This window comes from Arachis ipaensis, chromosome B9, assembly GCF_059453495.1.
Source record: "Arachis ipaensis isolate K30076 ecotype BB chromosome B9, ASM5945349v1, whole genome shotgun sequence".
Classification (NCBI taxonomy): domain Eukaryota; kingdom Viridiplantae; phylum Streptophyta; class Magnoliopsida; order Fabales; family Fabaceae; genus Arachis; species Arachis ipaensis.
The window spans coordinates 20,092,810-20,116,167 of record NC_142444.1 but is presented as its reverse complement, the minus strand read 5'-3'; the positions used below and the strand labels follow the sequence as shown (position 1 = coordinate 20,116,167).

Here is a 23,358-nt window from a genome sequence, read left to right as displayed (position 1 = left end):
CCCATATCCTGAAAGGGAAAAATGTAGGGGGTGAGAACATCATCCTCGAAAGTGTTCTCAGTAGAGGGTTTTTGGGAATTACTGTAATAGGATACGTGAAGATAAACCGTACCAGTGATTAATAACCGTCTTATGCCCCTTTTCAAAAACAAAGGTTTACAATAAAAGAGAAATCTGAAATCCTTTTCTGAAAGAGGAAACTGTTCATTTAAAATGATATTCAAAAGCCTTTCAAAAGGTTTATCTATGCTGAACCAAACTAGCCTTTCATACATTCCCAAACCATAACCATAAAACTGAAACCAACCATCGGTCCATCTCAATTCAACCACGGCTCTAGGCCCAAACAATCCATCCAACAAGCAATCACCACAATCCAACAGAGTCCCAGTTGCAAACACAGATAGGAAGTTCAAGCACAAGCAAATAGTTACAGCAAGTAGAACAAGTAACAGTTAATCTCAAGTAATCACATAGGCAAACCAAGTACAATATGCACACGCAAACAATGTCACATAGATGCATATGATGCATGCCTGTCCCTAGTGGCTGATGATATCATCTGTTGGTTATAGAGCCAACCCGACAAGTCCTGGTAGCTAACCATTGACTGTCCCTCTGTCGTGCATCCCCAACTCGAGTTATACTCATCATAAATTTGATCATAATCATGATCCATATCCATCACCGTCACTGGTGAATATTTACGGGGGAGAACTCATCCGGGACTTTCACAGTGCCCGGCCACACTTACGACATAGGGTCAGCAGAGTCTCGAGTCTCCACCTGGAGCACGTGGTGGCTAGCCACTACTTTCTTCCAGGGAACTCGTGCCTCTGATAGTGGAAGTGCAAATCACAATTATCAATAATTCAGCATATACATGCATTCATTCTCAACCATGGATTAACATCCATCTCAGCCATCCGGCTCACGGTTCAGTCCAGAACCAGCCAATATTCATAATCATACATAGCCATTCCGGCTCACGGTTCAATCCAGAACCAGCCAATATTCATAATCATACATAGCCATTCCGGATCACGGTTCAATCTAGAACCGGCCAATATTCATAATCATACACAACCATTCTGGCCCATAACAAAATAGCACTTCCACCATTCAACATCATCAAATTCATAAAACCGGCATTTAAGCCATAAATCACTTTTCTCAAGTCATTTCACTTTGAAATCAAATTTCAACTATTTTCAGCCTTGGCTCTAAAGATCTCATTTCTCAAATCATCTCAGGCTCATAAGCCATTTTTACTCAAGGTAAATTCCCCTTTTAAAAATAATGCCACTCTCGGCACCCTCTTTCCAAAACTTCCATAATCATGGCAAGTTAAAAATCTCTTTGAGATATTCAAAATCACCCATCCAACAATGGGATTTTATAGCAAAAGTTTCTCGGCAAGTCCCAAGTCTTTAGGGGAGAATAACATAACTCATTTTGCCAAATTCATTTAAAATCATTAAAACATTGGCTTTCCGATTTGAGTAATAAAATAGGATCTAAGCCAAACCGAGTCACGTAATCATTTACTTCTTTCAAAGCCGTTTCCTTTACTTAGGCAAAACCAACTTCAACCCCCATGATAAATTCTAAAGCGTTTCAACTGTTCAAAATTGCCTTAGTCTTACAAGAATTCAGAATTCAAAGAGTACTTAAAACCTTTCTCAAAACATTTCAAAATGAAACTTGTCAATAGACATTCAGGTCCTTTCAAAATCATTAAAACTTCTTTAATTGAAACCCCCAAGTCAAATTCAAAGGCATAAACCCTTTTCACATTCAAGCAGCTTTAAAACACAAGTTTCATCTAAATAACTTCCCATGAAGGAGATACAATGCCTTTCTTAAGAAGCAAGATTAAATCACAATTTCCTCTTTACTAACTCATTTCGAAAGCATGAATCATCCTTTTCTTGATAATTCAAATAAAATAGTAGAAGTCTTTAACTCATCATTTGCCAGACAACATTTCAATAAAGACTCGAATTTTATAGAAATTTCAGCAGCACCTCCCCTAAAACCTGGACTTTGCCACCCGGTTCGGGTCCCAACTAAACCGTTTCACAATCTTTTTCAACAGCCCAAATTTCAAAATCAGTCCAAGGCAAGCCAAAATCCAACAGTCATCTCAATTCCATATTTCAAGAAAACCGTTTCAACATCAAATCATTATCAGCCGAATAAACTCATTTCTAAAGCTTTAAAGAAACGGTTCAGCAACAATCATTTATCAAAAACCAGATCATTTAAAGCCAGCCAGGCTGAAATCAAGAGTGTATTCTATTTTACACATTCTCAAGAAAATCCATTCAATTCAAATCAATTTCCAACGGATTAAACTCGATCTCAAAGCTTTAAAAGAATCAATTTCAAAAGCATTTCGTTTCACAAAGCCACACAACAGTCGAGTCAAACAAACACCCATAATCATACAAAACAACCAAACAATACATAGGACTGATACAATCACCAAATACACATCCTCACATCAGTGCCCATATGTAATAATTCCAATATACAAAATATAGTTTTCGAAAAGCGCCCATACCTCAAAACGGAATTCCATAACCCAAACGCCTCATCAAGTCCTTTCCGCCTCAACCCGAACTGACGGCAACCAAAACCTCAGCTCCCAGCCACTTTCGCAATAACCATAGCCACACTAATCGCAACATATAGTAATCAGGACTTGATCTCACGTTACCAAAACTCATATTCATTGACCAAACATAACCGAATACTAACGCGAGGCTTTTTCGAAACATAAGATACTTACTGTAATACGAAAACGAAGCAGCTGCGATTTCGAACAGGCCCGGTAACAGCTCCGGCGGCGGCCAGAAGCTCCTGTGGATCAACTATAAAAACTGCGCAGCGTTAAAACCTTCTCGAAATCCAAAAAGGCAGAAACCTCAAATAAAACCCTTACCGGCATACTTTTCCGGCGACGACAACAAGTTCTCAAGTGGCAGAAGCTCAGCCCAGAGCTTTGGCGGTGGTTTCAGCAGCCACAACGACTTCTCCGGCGACCGTACACAGCGGACTCCAACCACAGCGGCGGCTAGGAGGCCGGCGGCCGTGGCGACAGCTTCTGACGGCAGCAAGGGCAGCGGAATAACCTACCACCATCGCGCATCACCCTCTCTGTAAGCTCCCTCGTGCGCGTTCTTCTCCCATTCGTGCCTCCAACGGCACCGACGAAGGCAGCTTCTGTGGCGACGGCAAGGAGGTTCGGCGATGGCAAGGCGGTCCGACGACGGTGACACAGGCAGAGATGGCTTCCCTTGTCGCGCTCTCCCTCTCTCCCTGCTATGCAAAACTCCAATTTCCCTCTCCCTCTGTGCCTGCTGGCAGTGATAAGGTGGCAGCGGCAAACCCTAGCAGTGGCGGCGGCACGGCGTGGACGCGGTGGTGATGAAGGCGCGGCGGCTTCGAGCCCGCGACCACCCACATTCGCGAGCCAACCCCTTCTCAGTTCTGTTCTCCCTAGCGACGGCGCAAACAGGAGCGCGATCGGCGGCGAGCTAGACGTGGTGGCAGAACGCGGCTGGCCGGTGAGCTGCTGCTTTCCCGGTGCTCTTTCTTCCTCCGGATCTCCTTTTCCCTCATTCCCTCTTTCGTTTTCTTTGCTTCTTTCTTTCAGGGATAACAAAGGAAACTGCGTGTGTTGAACTTATGAAGGAGAAAGGGAACTCAGCGGCTGAAGGAGTTAAGTTAGGGAAGGGTTTCATTTTGAAAATTAGGGTTAAGGGCATTATGGTAATTTCACATAAAATTGGGAATAATATAGTAATTGAAACCCAATGTAAATCCAACACTAATTGTATATGAAAAAATACTATTTGCTCATCAATTTTACCAATTATTTTTAATAAAATTCCCAAATCTAAAAATTAGAAATAATACACTTAATTTCTTCATTTTTTTCAAAATAGTAGTAATATATTTAAAATATTAATTATTTAATTCAAATCATATAAAATCCTTATCATTTTGTAACTGTCAACTTTATAATTTTAAATATAGAAAATAATCCAATAATTGTAAAATTGGATAATAATCATAACTTATCTCAAATTCAATAAATCAAAACTCGCCTTAATTCTCTTTAATAAAGAATCTCTGAAATTAAAGCTACAAAAATACTGAATTTGAAATTAGCTGATAATAGCCATTTTTCAAAAGTTCTGGGTCTTACATTTATAAATAGTTAATTATTTATAATGTTTATAAATCTTTAGTTGAATTTGTTATACATAATAACAACATAATAAATTTGTTTAATATCTTATTTAATTTAAATTTATAAATTTTATAAAATATAAATTAAAAAACTTTTATACATTTTTTTAATGTTTTTATTTTTAATGTTTAAATTATTATATCCAATTAATAAGATTAAAATTAAAATTAGAAAAGTTAATCTTATAAAAACTACTGAATATATTAAACCGCTAATAAAATATTTAAACTGATTAGTACCCTAGACTTAAGTAGTGTTCCATCCAATTTAAAATCATTGTGCTTTACAAAAAATGTTTTATTTTACCGGTATTACTTACCATGACTTTTTATAAATTCATGCAATATTGATAAGAGAAGTCATTTTTTCTTTTCACTTTTTGGAATTCAATTTACATGATTTTCTATTTTTAGTCTACAGGAGTTTTATAAACTCCCTTTAAAAAATTTTAATCTTGGGTAAATAGCCGCCTCTTTCAATTTTTTCCAAAATTTGGCGCAAAAGGAAAACCTAAACCCGCCCAAACTAAAACATTCTTCTCAATCCTTCCCTAATTCCATCGTCTATGCTTCTCACCAGAATCTCTGTTTTGCTAAGCTTTTGTTCCCTAAACCCATCGTATATCCTTCTCTAAACCCATATTCTTGTCAGAAACTTTGTTCCTTGGCTGCTGCTGCTAATGGTTGCGTTGCTGACGCTCTTGTTTGCTGTTTGCCTGTTGCTCACTACTTGTGAGGTCTTCTTCCCCCGACAGTTATTCCGTAAGAAACTCAGGTCGAATATCTGATTAGAAGACATTAATACTACCTTTTTTTCATACTTACCAAATTATTGGATTGTGTATATGAACATAAGTTAAATGCTTAAAAGTTTATTGCCACTTCATTGTGCAGGTGAAGAAAATGATCCAGCACGTTCGTCAGTATCAAGTTCCATTGCAGAAGTACATGGCAATGATGGATCTTCAGGTGTGGCCTTGTTTCTTGGCTAAAATACTTGTGATCTTGACCTTTTTTTGCCCCATTATTTTTATATAGAACTATGAAATTCATCTTTAATGTGAAATAATATCTTGGGGCAAGTTTCTTCAGACAATTTGTTTTGTTAGCTTTGGATTCGGCTTCTAATGCTTTCACTTCAATATATTCCTTATTGCAGGAGAGGAATGAACGGTTGTTTTATAAGCTTCTTATTGAGCACGTCGAAGAGTTACTCCCAGTTGTCTATGCTCCAACTGTCGGTGAGGCTTGCCAGAAATACGGAAGCATCTTCATGCGTCCTCGGGGTCTTCATATTAGCTTGAAAGAGAAGTAAGCTTGACTTTGACTTGGAATTATTGTTGATGAATATTTTATGTGTTATTTGTGTTGATTACGTTATATATTGTTTGGGTTTGAACTTAAAGGGGGAGGATTCTTGAGGTACTAAGGAATTGGCCTGAGAAGAACATTCAAGTCATTGTTGTAACTGATGGAGAACGGATCTTGGGTCTTGGGGATCTTGGTTGTCAGGTAATTTCTTCTGTACTTGTTGAAATTTATGAATCATATTGTTTTATGAATCAGGTCTAATATTGTAATCTAATCTTTGGTAACATGTTTTTTCTTTGCGGAATGGGAATACCAGTTGGAAAACTTTCTTTATATACAGCACTCGGAGGAGTTCGTCCGTCTGCCGTAAGTATATCTTATAAATTATCACTATCATATACTCACAATGATTATGCCTTCCATTTCTTGTCATGCCTATAAATATAATATAATCTGATAAAAATTTTCAGTGTTTGCCTATCACCATTGATGTGGGAACAAACAACGAGAACTTGTTGAATGATGAGTTATATATAGGGCTCAAGCAAAGACGGGCGACTGGGCAGGTTCATGACTAATATTCTTTTCTGAGTCATCATGGAGTTAATCATTTTTAAATTTAGCTATCACTTATATAATATGTCATAATGTTGACTTCGGTCTAATTTTTCTGAATCTAGGAATATGCTGAACTTATGCATGAATTTATGAGTGCTGTCAAGCAAAATTACGAAGAGAAAGTCCTCATTCAGGTATTAGCCAATATGACAAGCCATCTTTTTTATTGGGTGTGAAGTGCTTACTAACTTGTCCTTTTTTTATGATTCTGTTATAGTTTGAAGACTTTGCAAACCACAACGCATTTGATCTACTTGAAAAATATAGATCAACCCATCTTGTTCTCAATAATGATATTCAAATAAGGAATACTAGTCATCAATACTTAATTCTGATACTTTGGTAACTATAATATATCCAGCTCTGAAACCGTATCGCACTATTCCAGGGTACAGCATCAGTGGTCCTTGCTAGACTAGTTGCAGCTCTAAAATTGGTTGGGGGCAACTTGGCTGACCACAGATTCTTATTCCTTGGTGCTGGAGAGGTAGGACCATGTAGTTCTGCGACTATGCTCATGCTTCCTTCATTGGTTCTAAGATGAGGATGTAGTTCTAATGGTCTTAAACTTTTAATTATATTGGTGATTGTAGGCTAGCACTAGAATTACAAAACTTATTGCACTTGAAACATCAAAATAGGTTCCTTTCTATTACTGATATGATGTTTGAAGCATCTAAACACTTTCATTAATGTTATGATATTCATTTGATGAGTACTTTAGATTTGTTAAGAAACTACCCTTCTTGATGCAGACTAATGTCCCACTAGATGAAGTGCGCAAGAGCATTTGGTTGGTGGACTCAAAGGTTAGTGTTGAATTCATCCAAGCTTCTCCACTTATACAAAGTAGATTCTGATTTTCTGTTAGTAATATTCTTGATCCCCTTACTTCTGCAGGGATTGATTGTCAGTTCCCGAAAAGAATCGCTTCAACATTTTAAGAAGCTATGGGCCCATGATCATGAACCTGTTCATTGACTCGTAGACACTGTTAATGTATGATTGATCTTTCTGTCCACTACACACGTGCGCACGTGCACACACAGCAAAAGTTTCAATATTCTTACATTATCTATGTCTATGTTAGCCTCTCAGAAAATCAAACCAACAGTGTTGATTGGAACCTCTAGATAAGGAAGAACTTTCACTAAAGAGGTTATTGAGGCAATGGCTTCAATCAATGAGGTACTACTACTATTTCAATCTATTTTTCCAACTACTATGACATAGTTCATGTCCATTTAAGCTAACAAGTCTATTACATGATAATGCATGCAGAAACCTATCATTCTTTCACTTTCCAACCCAACTTCACAATCAGAATGTACTGCTGAAGAAGCTTACAAGTGGAGCCAGGTAATAAGATACCCCTAGTAGTATTTCTATAATTAAGTTCGGGTTTCGAGTTTAATTTCTATATTCTTACCTTGTACATGTTTGGTATCATCAGGGTCGCGCCATTTTCGCTAGCGGAAGCCCATTCCCTCCTGTTGAGTATGAAGGAAAAGTTTTTGTGCCTGGCCAGGTTTATAGTCCTTCAGAATTCATATGTAAGAAAAAGAAATTTTGCATAGAACACAGTCTGATTCAGATGTTTTCTTTGATGACAGGCCAATAATGCATACATATTCCCTGAACAGAGCAGAGATTCCCCACCGCCGGTGCACCACGAATGCGAAGACCTAGATCAACACAGCACCTTGCCACCACCGACTGACCCAACAGGGCAGCACAGCAGATAGCACCCACGAGGCCACGATCAACAAAGCACCTCGCCACCTCCACCCAGCAGCGTTTCTGGGTTCTGGCCACCCACAATCAACACAGCAGGTCACCACCTCCACCTTAGTTTATTGTTCAGTTTATTGTTGATAACTTGGGTTTTTATAATTATGAAATAGTTAGGGCTTGATTTTGTTAATTATAATTTCTGTGATTCTCAGTTGCTGGATTTATTTAGGGTTTTGTTACTTTCTTGTTAATAACTTTGATTCTGTGCTTCTGAGTTGCTGGGTTCAAATTTGCTTGTTTTGCTTAGTTCAAATTCTATGATTCTTTGATTCTGTAATTCTGATTCTATGATTATGTGATTCTGAATTGATTTCTGGTTTGCTGCACTTATTTTGCTTGTTTTGAAATTTTGTTAGTAATACTGATGAGTTACTATGTAATTTCACTAATTTTTGTTCAATAATCATTGATTCATTGTTGCTGTTTGTTGGTATTGTTTACTTTATTGACATCTCTGTTCGTTCTGTCTTCATCCATTAGCTGGAACCTTTCCTCGCCGTACATATCATGTCGTACAATACCTCATTTCTTGACTAGATTCTTCTTTTGTAAGCCATACAGCTTGATCCAGAATTTGCCAATCACATTGAGCAGATTGTTATACTTGGTGGTGCCTTCGCAGTAAATGGCAATGTGAATCTAGCCGCGAAAGTCAATGTGTGTTGTGATGAAATAAATAAATAACTACATCTGTGTATGGGTCATTTCTCTCCTTGTCTCACTCCTTTAGTTGGGTTTGATTCCAGATATTTGGTGATTCAGATTCTGTAGATGTTGTGTTCACAAATGGAGTGGATATACTAACAGTGGGGATAAATGTTACCCACCAAGTTGTATTGACTGGTACACGCTTTGTCAAAGTTTTCTTCACTCAATTTTTTCTTAAAATTTTTAACCATTAATTCATTGGTCCTATCTTTATGGAAAATTTTCTTGTTGGGTCAAGTGTTTACCACTAGACCAGAAGCTATGGTTGTTAGTAGGATACAACTTTATTTTCTTATACTTTCTCAAATCATATCTAGCATGAGAAGGTGCTAAACCTATTTTAATATTTATATTTTAGATAAACGTAAGTACAAAAAATCAACTTTTAATTAGTTAAAATTAGGCAAGTTTTTTATTATAAAATTACTTTCTTAACTTTCACTTTTTGGAAAGTATAGAGTTTAGGATTTAGAATTAGAATTTATAATAAAAGGGTAATTTTAGAAAATTTGTTTAATATTGGCTGAAAAATAGTTGATTTCCTAGTTGAATTCTTTAGATTTTAGTTGGTGAGTAAGAATTATGGGAATATATATGCGAAATGTTAATTGATATCATCAAGCATTCATTCATTGCTAAAATCAATGACATGAAACCCGTTACATACTCTGAGTTCCTTGAAGACCTCTATAAGCAGGTATTTTCATATGATTTTATGTGCATTTTATCCATGCACTATTATTGGTTATTTATTCTGATTAAAAAGGCATTAAACAGCTGGTTGTGCATGGTTAATTTGCATATATTTCAAATCCCTCACGGGGTATCTTGAATTTAAGTGGCTTTATGAGCAATAATCATTGAAAATACCACAGCCTTCATAATTCAATTTCCAAATTCCTTTTGTGATTATCTGTTGTAAACTTGTAATATGTTTTCCTTTATTGCGATATTGAATCCAATAGGTTTTATATGCCTTTTGTATTCCTTTATAGCAATATGGTTCAATCTCTCTAAATAATTTGGTCATTTTTCTTCTTAATTGATTGTGTCCCTTTGATTTCTTTCATTATTGTTTCTTTGATTTATAGTTTAATTCTAGTGAGTTCAGTTTATAAGTGAACACTTTTACCATATTTCACCAAAAATCAAGAAAAGAAAAAGAGAATGAGAATACTTTTACCATATGGAAGGGGTTTTTTTTAATATAAATAAGCATTTGCACATGGTGTATCCTGTTGGAAAGCAAGAATATGCTATTTAGTTGACACTTGAAAAATCCAACTATTACTGCATAAAGAATGATGTATAATTATGCAACTTTAAATAAAATTTTAAATAAAATTCCAAGAGCTGCTGAAATTAGGAGAATTGTAATGTTTTAGTGACTTTCCAAGAAATGAATATGCAAAACTAGTTCCTTTTTTTTTTCCTTAAGAGAGATATATTAGAGCTATGGGGTGCTGTAGGGCATAGCAATTTAAGGTTTCTGCATATTTCAGTGGCAAAATTAAATTATTGAAGGACAAGTCATGTGTGCCTGATCGAGCATGCTATTGGCTTGGTTTTCTTTCTTATTCAGAAAAATGTCAAAACCAAGCACCCTCAGTTGCTGTATGAATCAAAACCAAGCACCCTCTGTAGGTGTATATCATTGACTTTGGTATTGCTAAGAAATACAGGGACATTTCTACACATCAGCATATTTCTTACAAGTCTCCTTTTTTTACAATCATTCTTACTTTTTATTTATTTTATTTGATTTTATGTACCATGGTTAGAAGGTTCAACATGAAATTATTTTGGAGTTTTGGAATTCTAGAATGATCTTTTACTATGGGAAAACTGATATCTGAAATGTTAAGATATTGCTGCTCGTGATAGACTGACTATTTAATTGTTGAGATTTATGGTAAAAGAGTAGCACATAAATTTATAAATAAATTTGTGGCTGTTTGCTTGTTTGTTCTGCAGAGAGAATAAGAATTTGACAAGAATGGCTAGGTATGCTACAATGGTCAATGGTGCCTCTCATGGCTGGTTCTTTGGATGCTGCAATCAACACCTTCGAGCATGAAGGCCAAGTTGGTATGGTATTCGAAATGTATAAAAACTCTGCTGGCTTCTTCTAGCAGTTAAAAACCTCCATTGAATCAACTTTGGAAGAAAGTTATTTGGAGAAAAGAGAAAACGGGGAGCTGCTTGAAATGAAGGTGGCAATGAAATTGGGAAGAAACGTATCACAGCTGAGGAAACTTGCCTCAAAATTTGCTTCCTATCGAATGGAGGGAATCATGGTTGATGAATTTTCCAGCAAGTTATGAGAGGCTAACATCACTAATTCATTCTTCTAGTAGTTTAACCTTTTTAAAAGTGATGTATATGCAAGTTATGAGCTATGTTTGAGCTTGAAGTTGAGATCTATATTTTGTATTATATACACATCTATACATATATAATTATTTTAATATAAGAAAAGCTCGAGCCAACTTTTGAGCTTTTAGTAAGTCGAACTTGAATTTGGTTTGATGTGATCAAGATTTAGAATACAAGCAAATACATTTTGTGAGGAATTACTTAGTTTTGGTGAATGTCATTATAACTTTCTAGTTACTTATGTTTGAACTTGCATCTACCAATACAAGAAACTCCAAAAAATACTTAGTAACTATGACTCAGAATATACAAAGTACAAACCATTCAAAGCCCTGATAATTGACTTCTAATTCTACTCAACTTGCATAGTAGAATTTGCTTCCTCTAAGATGCCCTTATGCCCTTTAGTTCCTTTAACATTTTGCTGGAGAAGGGCAATTGAATAAAAAATATTTATAATGGTGAAAACTCAGTACATCATTTAAAATACTCAAAATTGCTATGCGTATGTTAATATTTGACAAGCTTCCATCGGGAAGTGGCTCTAGCTAATTCTTCAACAAAGTTAGTACTCCATGGTCCAAAAACTCTAATTGGACCTGTTTCCTGCAAAATAGACAAATAGTTGGTGAAAATTACCAAAGAAAATATGCACAAGTAAGATAGAGTATTAAGGAAACACCAGAGCTCACTTAATATGACAGAAAATCAACAGCTTACTTCGAGAGAATTTCTGTTGTTAGCATACTCATACAAACGGCCAAGGCTGGAGAAGACAACAAGAGCGACTTCAGCATCACAAAGCACAGACAGTTCATATTAGAATTATCTTTATAATTTTTTATTTTATCTAAATTTAATTTTTTACATTTTTAGATTTAATTTAAAAAATTTGTGTTAATGTTAGAATATTTTTAAGAAATAATATTGTAGCTTAGTAAATCTAGTAAAGACAGGTTGGTTATGGCATGTCAATATGAGCAAATTTGGTGATAAATAGAAGACACGAGTTAGCGTTTGTAGTTAAAATTTGGTGGTTAAACTCCGTGGTAATTACTTAGTACAGTACATGGGGACACATCAAATGAACTAAAATTAAGCTCAAGTTCTGTTATTGATAGAATAAGTCAAAAAGAAATTTCAAAATTTAATAGTAAATGAGTAATATGACATAATCTTCCTAGTTCAATAATTGTCAATTCAATCAATGAATGCAAACTATACAAAACATCAATAAAAGGTAATTAGTAAATGGTACAAAATTACCAATCATCCCAAGGTCTGAATCATCTTCAATCTGCCATTCTATTTTCAGGGGCCACAACAGGAGACTCTGCTGGTCTGGAACTCAACCCGGACTCTTCGTTACTTGTAGATGCACAAACCGGGATATCGGGACCAGGACTTAATGTTATCACTTGAACAGTTGTATTCTTAGGGAAATTTCCATCATAGAGTCGGCTAAAGCAATGTAATTATCAAAAATAGTATAAACCAACTTAAAGTTGCATAATTATACATCATTCTTTATGCAGTAATAGTTGGCTTTCTCAAGTGTCAACTAAATAGCATATTCTTGCTTTCCAACAGGATACACCATGTGCAAATGCCTACTTATATTAAAAAAAACCCCTTCCATATGGTAAAAGTATTCTCGTTCTCTTTTTCTTTTCTTACTTTTTGGTGAAATATGGTAAAAGCGTTCACTTATAAACTGAACTCACTGGAATTAAACTATAAATCAAAGAAACAATAATGAAAGAAATCAAAGGGACACAATCAATTGAGAAGAAAAATGACCAAGTTATTTAGAGAGATTGAACCATATTGCTAGAAAGGAATACAAAAGGCATACAAATCCATATTGGATTCAATATCGCAGTAAAGAAAAACATATTACAAGTTTACAACAGATAATCACAAAAGAAATTTGGAAATTGAATTATGGAAGGCTGTGGTACTTTCAATGTATTATTGCTCATAAAGTCACTCAAATTCAAGATACCCCGTGAGGGATTTGAAACATATGCAAATTAACCATGCACAGCCAGCTGTTAATGCCTTTTTAATCAGAATAAACAACCAATAATAGTGCATGGATGATATGCACATAAAATCAGATGAAAATACCTGTTTACAGAGGTCTTCAAGGAGCTCAGTATGTAATGGGTTTCATGTCATTGAATTTAGCAATGAATGAATGCTTGATGATATCAATTATCATTTCGCATACATATTCCTATAATTCTCACTCACTAACAATGTACCTCCTAATTGCCCATAATACCCTTATCATATTCATATCATATTTCCTTAAAAGATCAAAACGCATACATAAAATATTTATTAGTGTTTAACCAATGCAACCCATTAAGTCCTAACAAAATTAGAATTTAAATCAAAGGGATGCACTAATCATGGACTTCAACACCATATCTAACTTTCATTTTGCTTAAAAAGTGACTTTTATTCATCATATTGTAAAAGGGTTTGCATAATTTTCTATTTAGCATAGGAACTAATCATCAATATACCAAATAAGCAGAAATCAAAGGAAAATAAACTCTAGTAGGCACAATAACTTACCAAGGTAAACCAAACGGTATACATTGTCCCTGCTGTATCGCTTAAACACATTGCTTTTTATCTGAGCAAAATTATTTGACACCAGCAAAGCGAACAATGCATTGTTGTGAGCAACTATACATGTTGATAGAGTGATTGCCTAGGCTAATAAGATAAAAGAATGAACAAGTAAGACTAATCAAGGAACCAACCTCTGTTTCTTACTCTTGCTTACAAAGAATAACATAGTTAACAAAACATATATGATTTTTTCCTTTTTTTTTTGGTGTTTTTTTTGGGGGGGGGACCTAAGAATCTGAGAAAACGAAAGTAATTCCAACGAGGAATGATACTTGAAGCAGTAATAGCTAAAGATTCATCGGCAATAAATCTCCATATCCAAAATCTTGTACTTGCTGGTGGACAACTTGCAAGTCCTTCAAAAAAATCAATGAGATCAAAGCATTTACGTCATCTGAATTGAAATCTATAAAAGAATTTGTACTCTAAAAATACAAAGGAATTATGCTTATAGTCTATCCTTCCATGTACCGATCTTGATAATAATAATATTGGGTGAGAGGGAAGGATACCGTGAGGAAGGCGGCGCTGCTTGTGACGACGGCGGCGGCGATGCTTTCGAGCACGGAGATGGCACGACAGACGGAGAGAATGGGGCACCCAATGAGGCGGTTATGCTCGGGTGGCGACGACGGTGCCGGAACGGGGGGAGGCCAATGACGCGGTTATGCTCGGGTGGCGACGACGTTGCCGGAACGGGGGAGGAGATACAGAAGATTAGGGTTCATGGTGGGAGCATGATTTGGGGAAGAATCAAATATTGAATTTTTACTATTTTAGTAAATTATATAATTACCCACTTTGGTCTATAATTTAATTACCAATAGTTTAACCATAGTTAACATAGCAACCAATTAAAGGATGACATGTCACAGAGGGTAATATACATGTCATTATAGGAAGGGTAGAGTAGAATTTACCTTATTTTAAAATTTTATATTTAAAAAATGGCAACGCCATTTTGTGATTCTTTTAAATAAAAGATAGAAAACGGCAGGGATATTTTATATATTATACGAATTTAAAAAGTTGAAATTGGTCAAAATAGAACTAACGTTGTGCAGTAAAAATAAAAATATCATTGATGTTTTATACTGGTACGAATAAAAAATATTAAATCAATTATAAAAAGAGTCTTGGTATTATGCTGAGAATATATTGCAGAGAGAGTAGAAGTAAGCAACACATTTTTTCTTCATTTTTAGATTTTGAGAGAGTTCTTTAGTAGTTTATTCTGCATATGCTAAGTGAAAAAATTTATGAGTAAATGTATTGAGTGTATTAAATGGTAGGTTATGTTAGTTTAAAAATATATTATAATGGTCAGATTTTGTATGATACACATGAAGGTACGTATGAATTTTTTATGTGAGAATTTGTGTTATTGTTGTTCCTCTCTCGATAACATATGAAGGACTTAAGAGTGTACTTTTTCAAAGTGTAAATAATCAACTGCTGAAGATAGTGACAAATATTTTGTACAGGCATCCTGTGCTAATATTTGGTGGTGTCATTCAATTTCAAATAATGCATGTGGTTGATGAAATTAGACTGTAAAAAATATTTTTGACCTACTATCAAACTAGAGCAAAAGCCTCACTTATCAAATTATATGTTGAGTTCGATAAAATCCAAGATGTTGATTTTCCAAAATCTAACATAAACTGGATGGCCATGGGTTATAATACTGAAAGCAATGAAGAGTTTGAAGGTAATTATGAAATTGTTGGTCCAACTGAAAATGTGGAGGAAGATGATATATCAATTGAGGCTGATGTGGTAGATGTTGCTAATGCACTAGCGGGTCTACATCCATTTAGAGAGCCATTGTTTATGCACACTTTGAATCTTGATGCCATGCATGTACTAGAATTTTCTGAATATGTCAATATTATTATTATTAAAATAGTATTTGAATTTCTTTTGTTTTATTATTGGTGCAGCCTCTGCTGTTGTCACAGATAGTGATGTCGTCGTTGGAATGGAGTTTAATTTTAGAGAGACTGTAATTGTGGCAGTTAAAGAGTATATTATTCGGAGAGGTATCGATTATAGGGTGTTTGAATAAGAACCGACGACATTTTAGGCTAAATGCGTATAATACGAAATAAGTTATGATTGACTTATCAAAGTTAGTTTTATAAAAAGACAGTATTGTTGGGTGATAAGAGGGTATAACGGTAGTCACACATGCACCGGCTATACCATCTCCCAAGATCATACCAAACTAGACTCTGGTACAATTGCAGAAGCGATAAAGCCATTAGTTGAAGTCGACCCATCCCTAAAGGTAAAATCTATCATTGCTGAAGTGCAGTCGAAGTTCAACTACATGATGAGTTATCTTAAAGCATGGTTGGCCAAGTAAAAGGCACCTGAGAAAATATTTGGTGGGTGGGAAGCTTCTTATGAAGTTTTTCCCACATGGTTTGAAGCAATGGTTGCAAAAAAACTATCAAAGAGAGAAGATATTTTCAAAAATTAGAAGAGAGAAGAATTAGTTAGGAAATTTTGAAAAAGAAGAGAGAGAAAACAAGTAACTAATTAAGAAATATTTGAAAACAAGATAAAATAGAAGATTAGAAAAGATTTGAATTTAAAAGTTAAAATTAGAAAAGATAAGATAGGAATTGAAAAGATTTGAATTTAAAATTTGAAATTAGAAAAGATAATATAGGAATTTGAAAAGATTTGAAAGAGATAAGATTTGAAATCTGATTTTTGAAAAAGATTTGATTTTGAAATTTGAATTTGAAATAAGATAAGATAAGATTTTTGAATTTTTAAAGAAAGATAGAAAGATAAGATAGTAATTTGAAAAAGATATGATTTTTTAACAGATTTGATTTTGAAAAGATTTGAATTTTGAAATTTAAAACTAAGATAAGATAAGATAATGATTTTGAAATTAAAATTGAAAAATATGTTGCTTTTTTCGAAAATTGAGATATAAAGATAAGAAAAGATATTTTATTTTTTTTATTTTTGAATTTAATGAAGAAAGATAAAAATAACAAAAAGACACCGAACTTAAAATTTTTAGATTTAAGACACCTAGAATTCGAAAATTGCAAAGAAAAACACAAAGGAACACCAAACTTAAAAATTTTAAGATCAAAACAAGAAGAAAAACAAGAACACTTTGAAGATAAAGAAGAACACCAAGAACAAAACTTAAAGAATTCAAAGAAAATAAGAACATGCAAAGGACACCAAAATTAAAAGAAAAAACACAATAAGACACCAAACTTAAAGATTGACACAAGACTCAAACAAAAGACACTATTTTTGAAAATTTTTTGGAAAAAGACTCAAGAAATTCGAAAAAAAAACTCAAACAATACAAGAACAAACACTCAAACAAAAGATCAAGATTAATAAAGAAAAGAAAAAGTTTTTGAAAAAAGTTTTGATTTTTTCGAAAAAAAGAAAATGGAAGACTCAAACAAAATTAAAAACAATACCTAATCTAAGCAACAAGACAATCCGTTAGTTGTCCAAACTCGAACAATCCCCGGCAATGGCGCCAAAAACTTGGTGCGAGGAATTACAGTTCGCACAACTGAACCAGCAAGTGCACTGGGTCGTCCAAGTAATACCTAGGTGAGTCAGGGTCGATTCCACGAGGATTGTGATGTGAAGCAAGCTATGGTTATCTTGTAGATCTTAGTCAGGCGGATAGAAAAGTTGTTTGTTTGTTTAAAGCGCATAAAAAGAAAATAAAGAAAACATTACTCAATTGATGGTGAATGAAATGATAAGAAGATGGTTAAGGCTTGGAGATGCTTTGTTCCCCTGGATCAATTCGGTTTTACTATCTTCTTCAACTGTGAATGATTTCTTCTATGGCAGGCTGTATGTGATCAACCCCTTTCTTGAGAGGTCGCCAACGCTCCTCCAGATCTGAATCCCAGGGTTAGTGCAGATCTAGTCTGATTGAGGGTGAAGCTCCTGAAGTCCATTCCCCTTAGTGATCCTACTCAAAACGCCACAGACAAGGTCGAATCTTCCAGATCAGAGAATGCTGCGCCTTTGGTTCTAGCCTCTACCACAAAGACCCTAATCTCCCTATACCTCGGCTGAACTAGTGTCTCGAGAAGTCCCCAATGAAGTCGTGGATTAGCCGTCTAAGAGATATATAATCAAGCTAGTGGTTCATAATTTTCCGATGAAAGACTCACTCTGAACCCATGTAGAATGAGATAACCTTATGCCGGTTCAATGGTGCACAAATCCCCACACTTCGTACAATTGAACCAGCAAGTGCACTGGATCATCCAAGTAATACCTGAGTGAGTCAGGGTCGATCCCACGAGGATTGTGGTTTGAACCAAGCTATGGTTATCTTGTAGATCTTAGTCAGGCGAGTAGGAGATGTTGGTATGTTTGTTTGCTTAAATGCATAAAAGGAATAATGATATCTAAACTAGGTTGACCTGTTTACAATGATAAGAAGATGGTTAAGGCTTGGAGATGCTTTGTCCTTCTGGATTAACTCTGGTCTTACTGTCTTCTTCAATTGTGAATGATTTCTTCTATGGCAGGATGTATGTGATTAACGTCTTTTTTAAGAGATCGCTAATACTCCTCTAGATCTGAACCCCAGGGTTAGTGCGGATCCAGTCTTATTGAAGGTGAAGCTCCTGCAGTTCATTCTCCTTGGTGATCCTACTCAAAACACCACAGACAAGGTCGGATCTTCCGCATAAGAGGATGTTGCCCTTTGGGTTCTAGCCTCTACCACAGAGACCTTAATCTCCCCATACTTCGGCTGAACTGGTGTCTCGAGAAGTCCCCAACGAAGTCGTGGATTAGCTGTCTAAGAGATGTATAATCAAGCTGGTCGTTCATCATTGTCTGATGAAAAACTCACTCTGAACCCATGTATAATGTGATAACCTTATGCCAGTTCAACGCATTCATATTGATGAAGAACAAAGATACATCTTAGAATAGAGAATCAAACACGAATTGAGAAAGAACAGTAGTACTTTTATTAATCCATAAAACTCAGCATGGCACCACCCCTCAACCTAGGAGAGTTAGAAACTCATACTGATAGAAAATACAATCATAAAAACGTGTAAAGTGTCAAAAGGTTCTGAACAAGGGTGATTGATGAGCGGATAATTTATACGCTTTTTGGCATTGTTTTTAGTATGTTTTTAGTAGGATCTAGTTACTTTTAGGGATGTTTTTATTAGTTTTTATGTTAAATTCACATTTCTGGACTTTACTATGAGTTTTTGTGTTTTTCTATGATTTCAGGTATTTTCTGGCTGAAATTGAGGGACTTGAGCAAAAATCAGATTTAGAGGTTGAAGAAGGACTGCTGATGCTGTTGGATTCTGACCTCCCTGCACTCAAAGTGGATGTTCTGGAGCTACAGAACTCCAAATGGCGCGCTCTCAATGGCATTGGAAATTAGACATCCAGGATTTTCTAGCAATATATAATAGTCTATACTTTGCCCAAGTTTAGATGACGCAAAAGGGCGTTGAACGCCAGTTCTACACTGTAGTCTGGAGTTAAACGCCAGAAACACGTCACGAACCAGAGTTGAACGCCAAAAACATGTTACAACTTGGCGTTCAACTCCAAAAGAAGCCTCTGCACGTGTAAACTTCAAGCTCAGCCCAAGCACACACCAAGTGGGCCCCGGAAGTGGATTTATGCATCAATTACTTACTTCTGTAAACCCTAGTAACTAGTTTAGTATAAATAGGACTTTTTACTATTGTATTTACATCTTCGGATCATCTTTGGATTATCTTTCGATCTATTGATCACGTTTGGGGGCTGGCCATTCGGCCATGCCTGAACCTTCATCACTTATGTATTTTCAATGGTAGAGTTTCTGCACTCCATAGATTAAAGTGTGGAGCTCTGCTGTTCCTCATGATTTAATGCAAAGTACTACTGTTTTTCTATTCAATTCAACTTATTCCACTTCTAAGATATCCATTCGCACCCAAGAACATGATGAATGTGATGATTATGTGACGTTCATCATCATTCTCACTTATGAACGCGTGCCTGACAAACACTTCCGTTCTACATGCAAACAAGCTAGAATGAGTATCTCTTAGATATCTAATACAGAGGACCGAGTCCGAGATATTAGAATCTTCGTGGTATAATTTAGAACCCATGGATAGCCATTCCTGAGATTCGAAAAGTCTAAACCTTATCTGTGGTATTCCGAGTAGGATCTGGGAGGGGATAGCTGTGACGAACTTCAAACTCGCGAGTGCTGGGCGTAGTGACAGACGCAAAAGGAGGGTGAATCCTATTCCAGTATGATCGAGAACCTCCAGATGATTAGCCGTGACGTGACAGAGTATTTGGACCTTTTTCACAGAGAGGATGGGATGTGGCCATTGACAACGGTGATGCCTTACAGAAAGCTTGCCATGGAAAGGAGTAAGACTGATTGGATGAAGACATCAGGAAAGCAGAGGTTCAGAGGAACGAAAGCATCTCTATACGCTTATCTGAAATTCTCACCAATGAATTACATAAATATTTCTATATTTATTTTCTGTTTATTTATTATTATTATTCGAAAACTCCATAACCATTTGATATCTGCCTGACTGAGATTTACAAGATGACCATAGCTTGCTTCATACCAACAATCTCCGTGGGATCGACCCTTACTCACGTAAGGTTTTATTACTTGGACGACCCAGTGCACTTGCTGGTTAGTTGTATCGAAGTTGTGACAAATTATGAATTAAGATTAGAGCACCAAGTTTTTGGAGCCATTACCAGGGATCACAATTTTGTGCACCAAGTTTTTGGCGCCGTTGCCGGGGATTGTTCGAGTTTGGACAACTGACGGTCCATCTTGTTGCTCAGATTAGGTAATTTTCTTTTTGTTTTATTTTCAGAAAAAATTTTTCAAAAATCTTTCAAAAATTTCTCATCTGTTTTCGAAAATTATTCTAAATTTTTAAGAATGAATTCTAGTGTTTCATGAAGCATGTAGAAGTCTGGCTGGCTGTAGAGCCACGTCTAAATTCATTTGGACTGAGGCTTCCAAGTCATCATTACAAGAGCAAGCTAGTTGTTGCTAATCAAATTTGTTATTGTATGACTGATTTATATCCTAAAGCTGGCTGGCTATTAAGCCATGTCTAACCCTTGGATTGGAGCTTTAGGCTAACATTGAAAGATTCCTGGAATTCTTATTAAAAATTTTTGAATTTCTTATTTTCTTTTTCCTATGTGTTTTTCGAAAAAAAAATATACAAAAAATCCAAAAAAATTAATAAAATCATAAAATCAAAAATCTTTTTTCGTTTCTTGTTTGAGTCTTGAGTCAATTTTTAAGTTTGGTGTCAATTGCATTTTTTCTAAAAATTTATGCATTTTTCAAAAATTCATGCATTCATAGTGTTCTTCATGATCTTCAAGTTGTTCTTGGTAAGTCTTCTTGTTTGATCTTGATGTTTTCTTATTTTGTGTCTTTTGTTGTTTTTCATGTGCATCTTTGCATTCATAGAGTCTAAGCATTAAAGATCTCTAAGTTTGGTGTCTTGCATGTTTTCTTTGCATCAAAAATTTTTCGAAAATATGTTCTTGGTGTTCATCTTGACATTCAAAGTGTTCTTGGTGTTCATCTTGACATTCATGGTGTTCTTGCATTCATCACATGTTTTGATCCAAAATTTTCATGCATTGAGTTTTTTTTTATGTTTTTCTCTTTCATCATTAAAAATTCAAAAATCAAAAAAATATCTTTCCCTTTTTCACTCATAAATTTTCAAAAATTTGAGTTGACTTTTTCAAAACTTTTTAAAATTTAGTTGTTTCTTATGAGTCAAATCAAATTTTCAATTTAAGAACCTTATCTTTTTCAAAATCTTTTTCAAAAATCAAATCTTTTTCATTTTTCTTATTTATTTTCGAAAATTTTAAAAATATTTTTCAAAAAATCTTTTTCTTAATTTTACATTATATTTTCGAAAATATCTTCAACAATTAATGTTTTGATTCAAAAATTTCAAGTTTGTTACTTACTTGTTAAGAAAGATTCAAACTTTAAGTTTTAGAATCATATCTTGTGATTTCTTGTGAATCAAGTCATTAATTGTGATTTTAAAAATCAAATCTTTTTCAAAACTAATTTCAATCATATCTTTTCAAAAATATCTTTTTATCTTATCTTTTTCAAAATCATATCTTTTTAATCATACCTTTTCATATCATATCTTTTTCAAATATCTTTTCAAACTTCTTATCTTCTTATCTTTTAAAAATTAATTTTCAAAATTTGTTTCAACTAACTAATTAACTTTTTGTTTGTTTCTTATCTTTTTCAAAACTACCTAACTAACTATCGCTCTCTAATTTTCGAAAATACCTCCCTCTTTTTCAAAAATTCCTCTTAATTAATTAATTGTTTCAATTTTTTATTTTAATTTTAATTTTATCTTAATTTTTGAAAATCATTAACTCTTTTTCAAAATTTATTTTTTGAAATTCCCTCTCTCCCATCTCCTTCTATTTATTTATTACTTACTAACACTTCTCTTCATCTCATATCTCTGCTCTCCTCACCCTTGTGTTTGGATTCTCCTCCCTTCTCTTTCCTTACATTACATTCTTTTCTTCTTCTACTCACACAAAGGAATCTCTATACTGTGACATAGAGGATTCTGTATTTTCTTTGTTATTCCCTTCTTTGTCATATGAGCAGGAGCAAGGACAAGAACATTCTTGTTGAAGCAGATCCTGAACCTGAAAGGACTCTGAAAAGGAAACTAAGAGAAGCTAAAATACAACAATCCAGAGACAACCTTACAGGAATTTTCGAACAGGAAGAGGAGATGGCAGCCAAAAATAATAATAATGCAAGGAGGATGCTTGGTGACTTTACTGCACCTAATTCCAATTTACATGGAAGAAGCATCTCCATCCCTACCATTGGAGCAAACAACTTTGAGCTGGAACCTCAATTAGTTTCTCTGATGCAGTAGAATTGCAAGTTTCATGGACTTCCATCTGAAGATCCTTTTCAGTTCTTAACTAAATTCTTGCAGATCTGTGATACTGTTAAGACCAATGGGGTTGATCCCAAGGTCTACAGGCTTATGCTTTTCCCGTTTGCTGTAAGAGACAGAGCTAGAGTGTGGTTGGACTCTCAACCCAAAGATAGCCTGAACTCTTGGGATAAGCTGGTCACGACTTTCTTAGCCAAGTTCTTTCCTCCTCAAAAGCTGAGTAAGCTTAGAGTGGATGTTCAAACCTTTAGATAGAAAGAAGGTGAATCCCTCTATGAAGCTTGGGAGAGATATAAGCAACTGACCAAAAAGTGTCCTTCTGACATGCTTTCAGAATGGACCATCCTGGATATATTCTATGATGGTCTATTTGAATTAGCTAAGATGTCATTAGATACTTCTGCAGGTGGATCCATTCACCTAAAGAAAACACCTGCAGAAGCTCAAGAACTTATTGACATGGTTGCTAATAACCAGTTTATGTACACTTCTGAGAGGAATCCTGTAAGTAATGGGACGCCTCAGAAGAAGGGAGTTCTTGAAATTTATACTCTGAATGCCATATTGGCTCAGAACAAAATATTGACTCAGCAAGTCAATATGATTTTTCAGAGTCTGAATGGAATGCAAGCTGCAT

At 35.1% G+C, this 23,358-nt stretch overlaps 1 non-coding gene and 2 pseudogenes across 1 annotated transcript; 1 reads left to right on the top strand and 2 right to left on the bottom strand.

The window, feature by feature from the left end:
* Nucleotides 1–2,790: 2,790 nt before the first annotated feature.
* Nucleotides 2,791–3,471, bottom strand: LOC148543953 (uncharacterized; annotated as a pseudogene).
* A 1,680-nt stretch (nt 3,472–5,151) lies between these two features.
* LOC107615186 (NADP-dependent malic enzyme 4, chloroplastic-like) lies at nt 5,152–12,489 on the top strand (annotated as a pseudogene).
* A 10,454-nt stretch (nt 12,490–22,943) lies between these two features.
* On the bottom strand, nt 22,944–23,051 carry LOC148543952 (small nucleolar RNA R71). The gene has a single exon (XR_015901423.1). It is a non-coding gene; the product is annotated as a small nucleolar RNA R71 (small nucleolar RNA).
* Nucleotides 23,052–23,358: the final 307 nt, after the last annotated feature.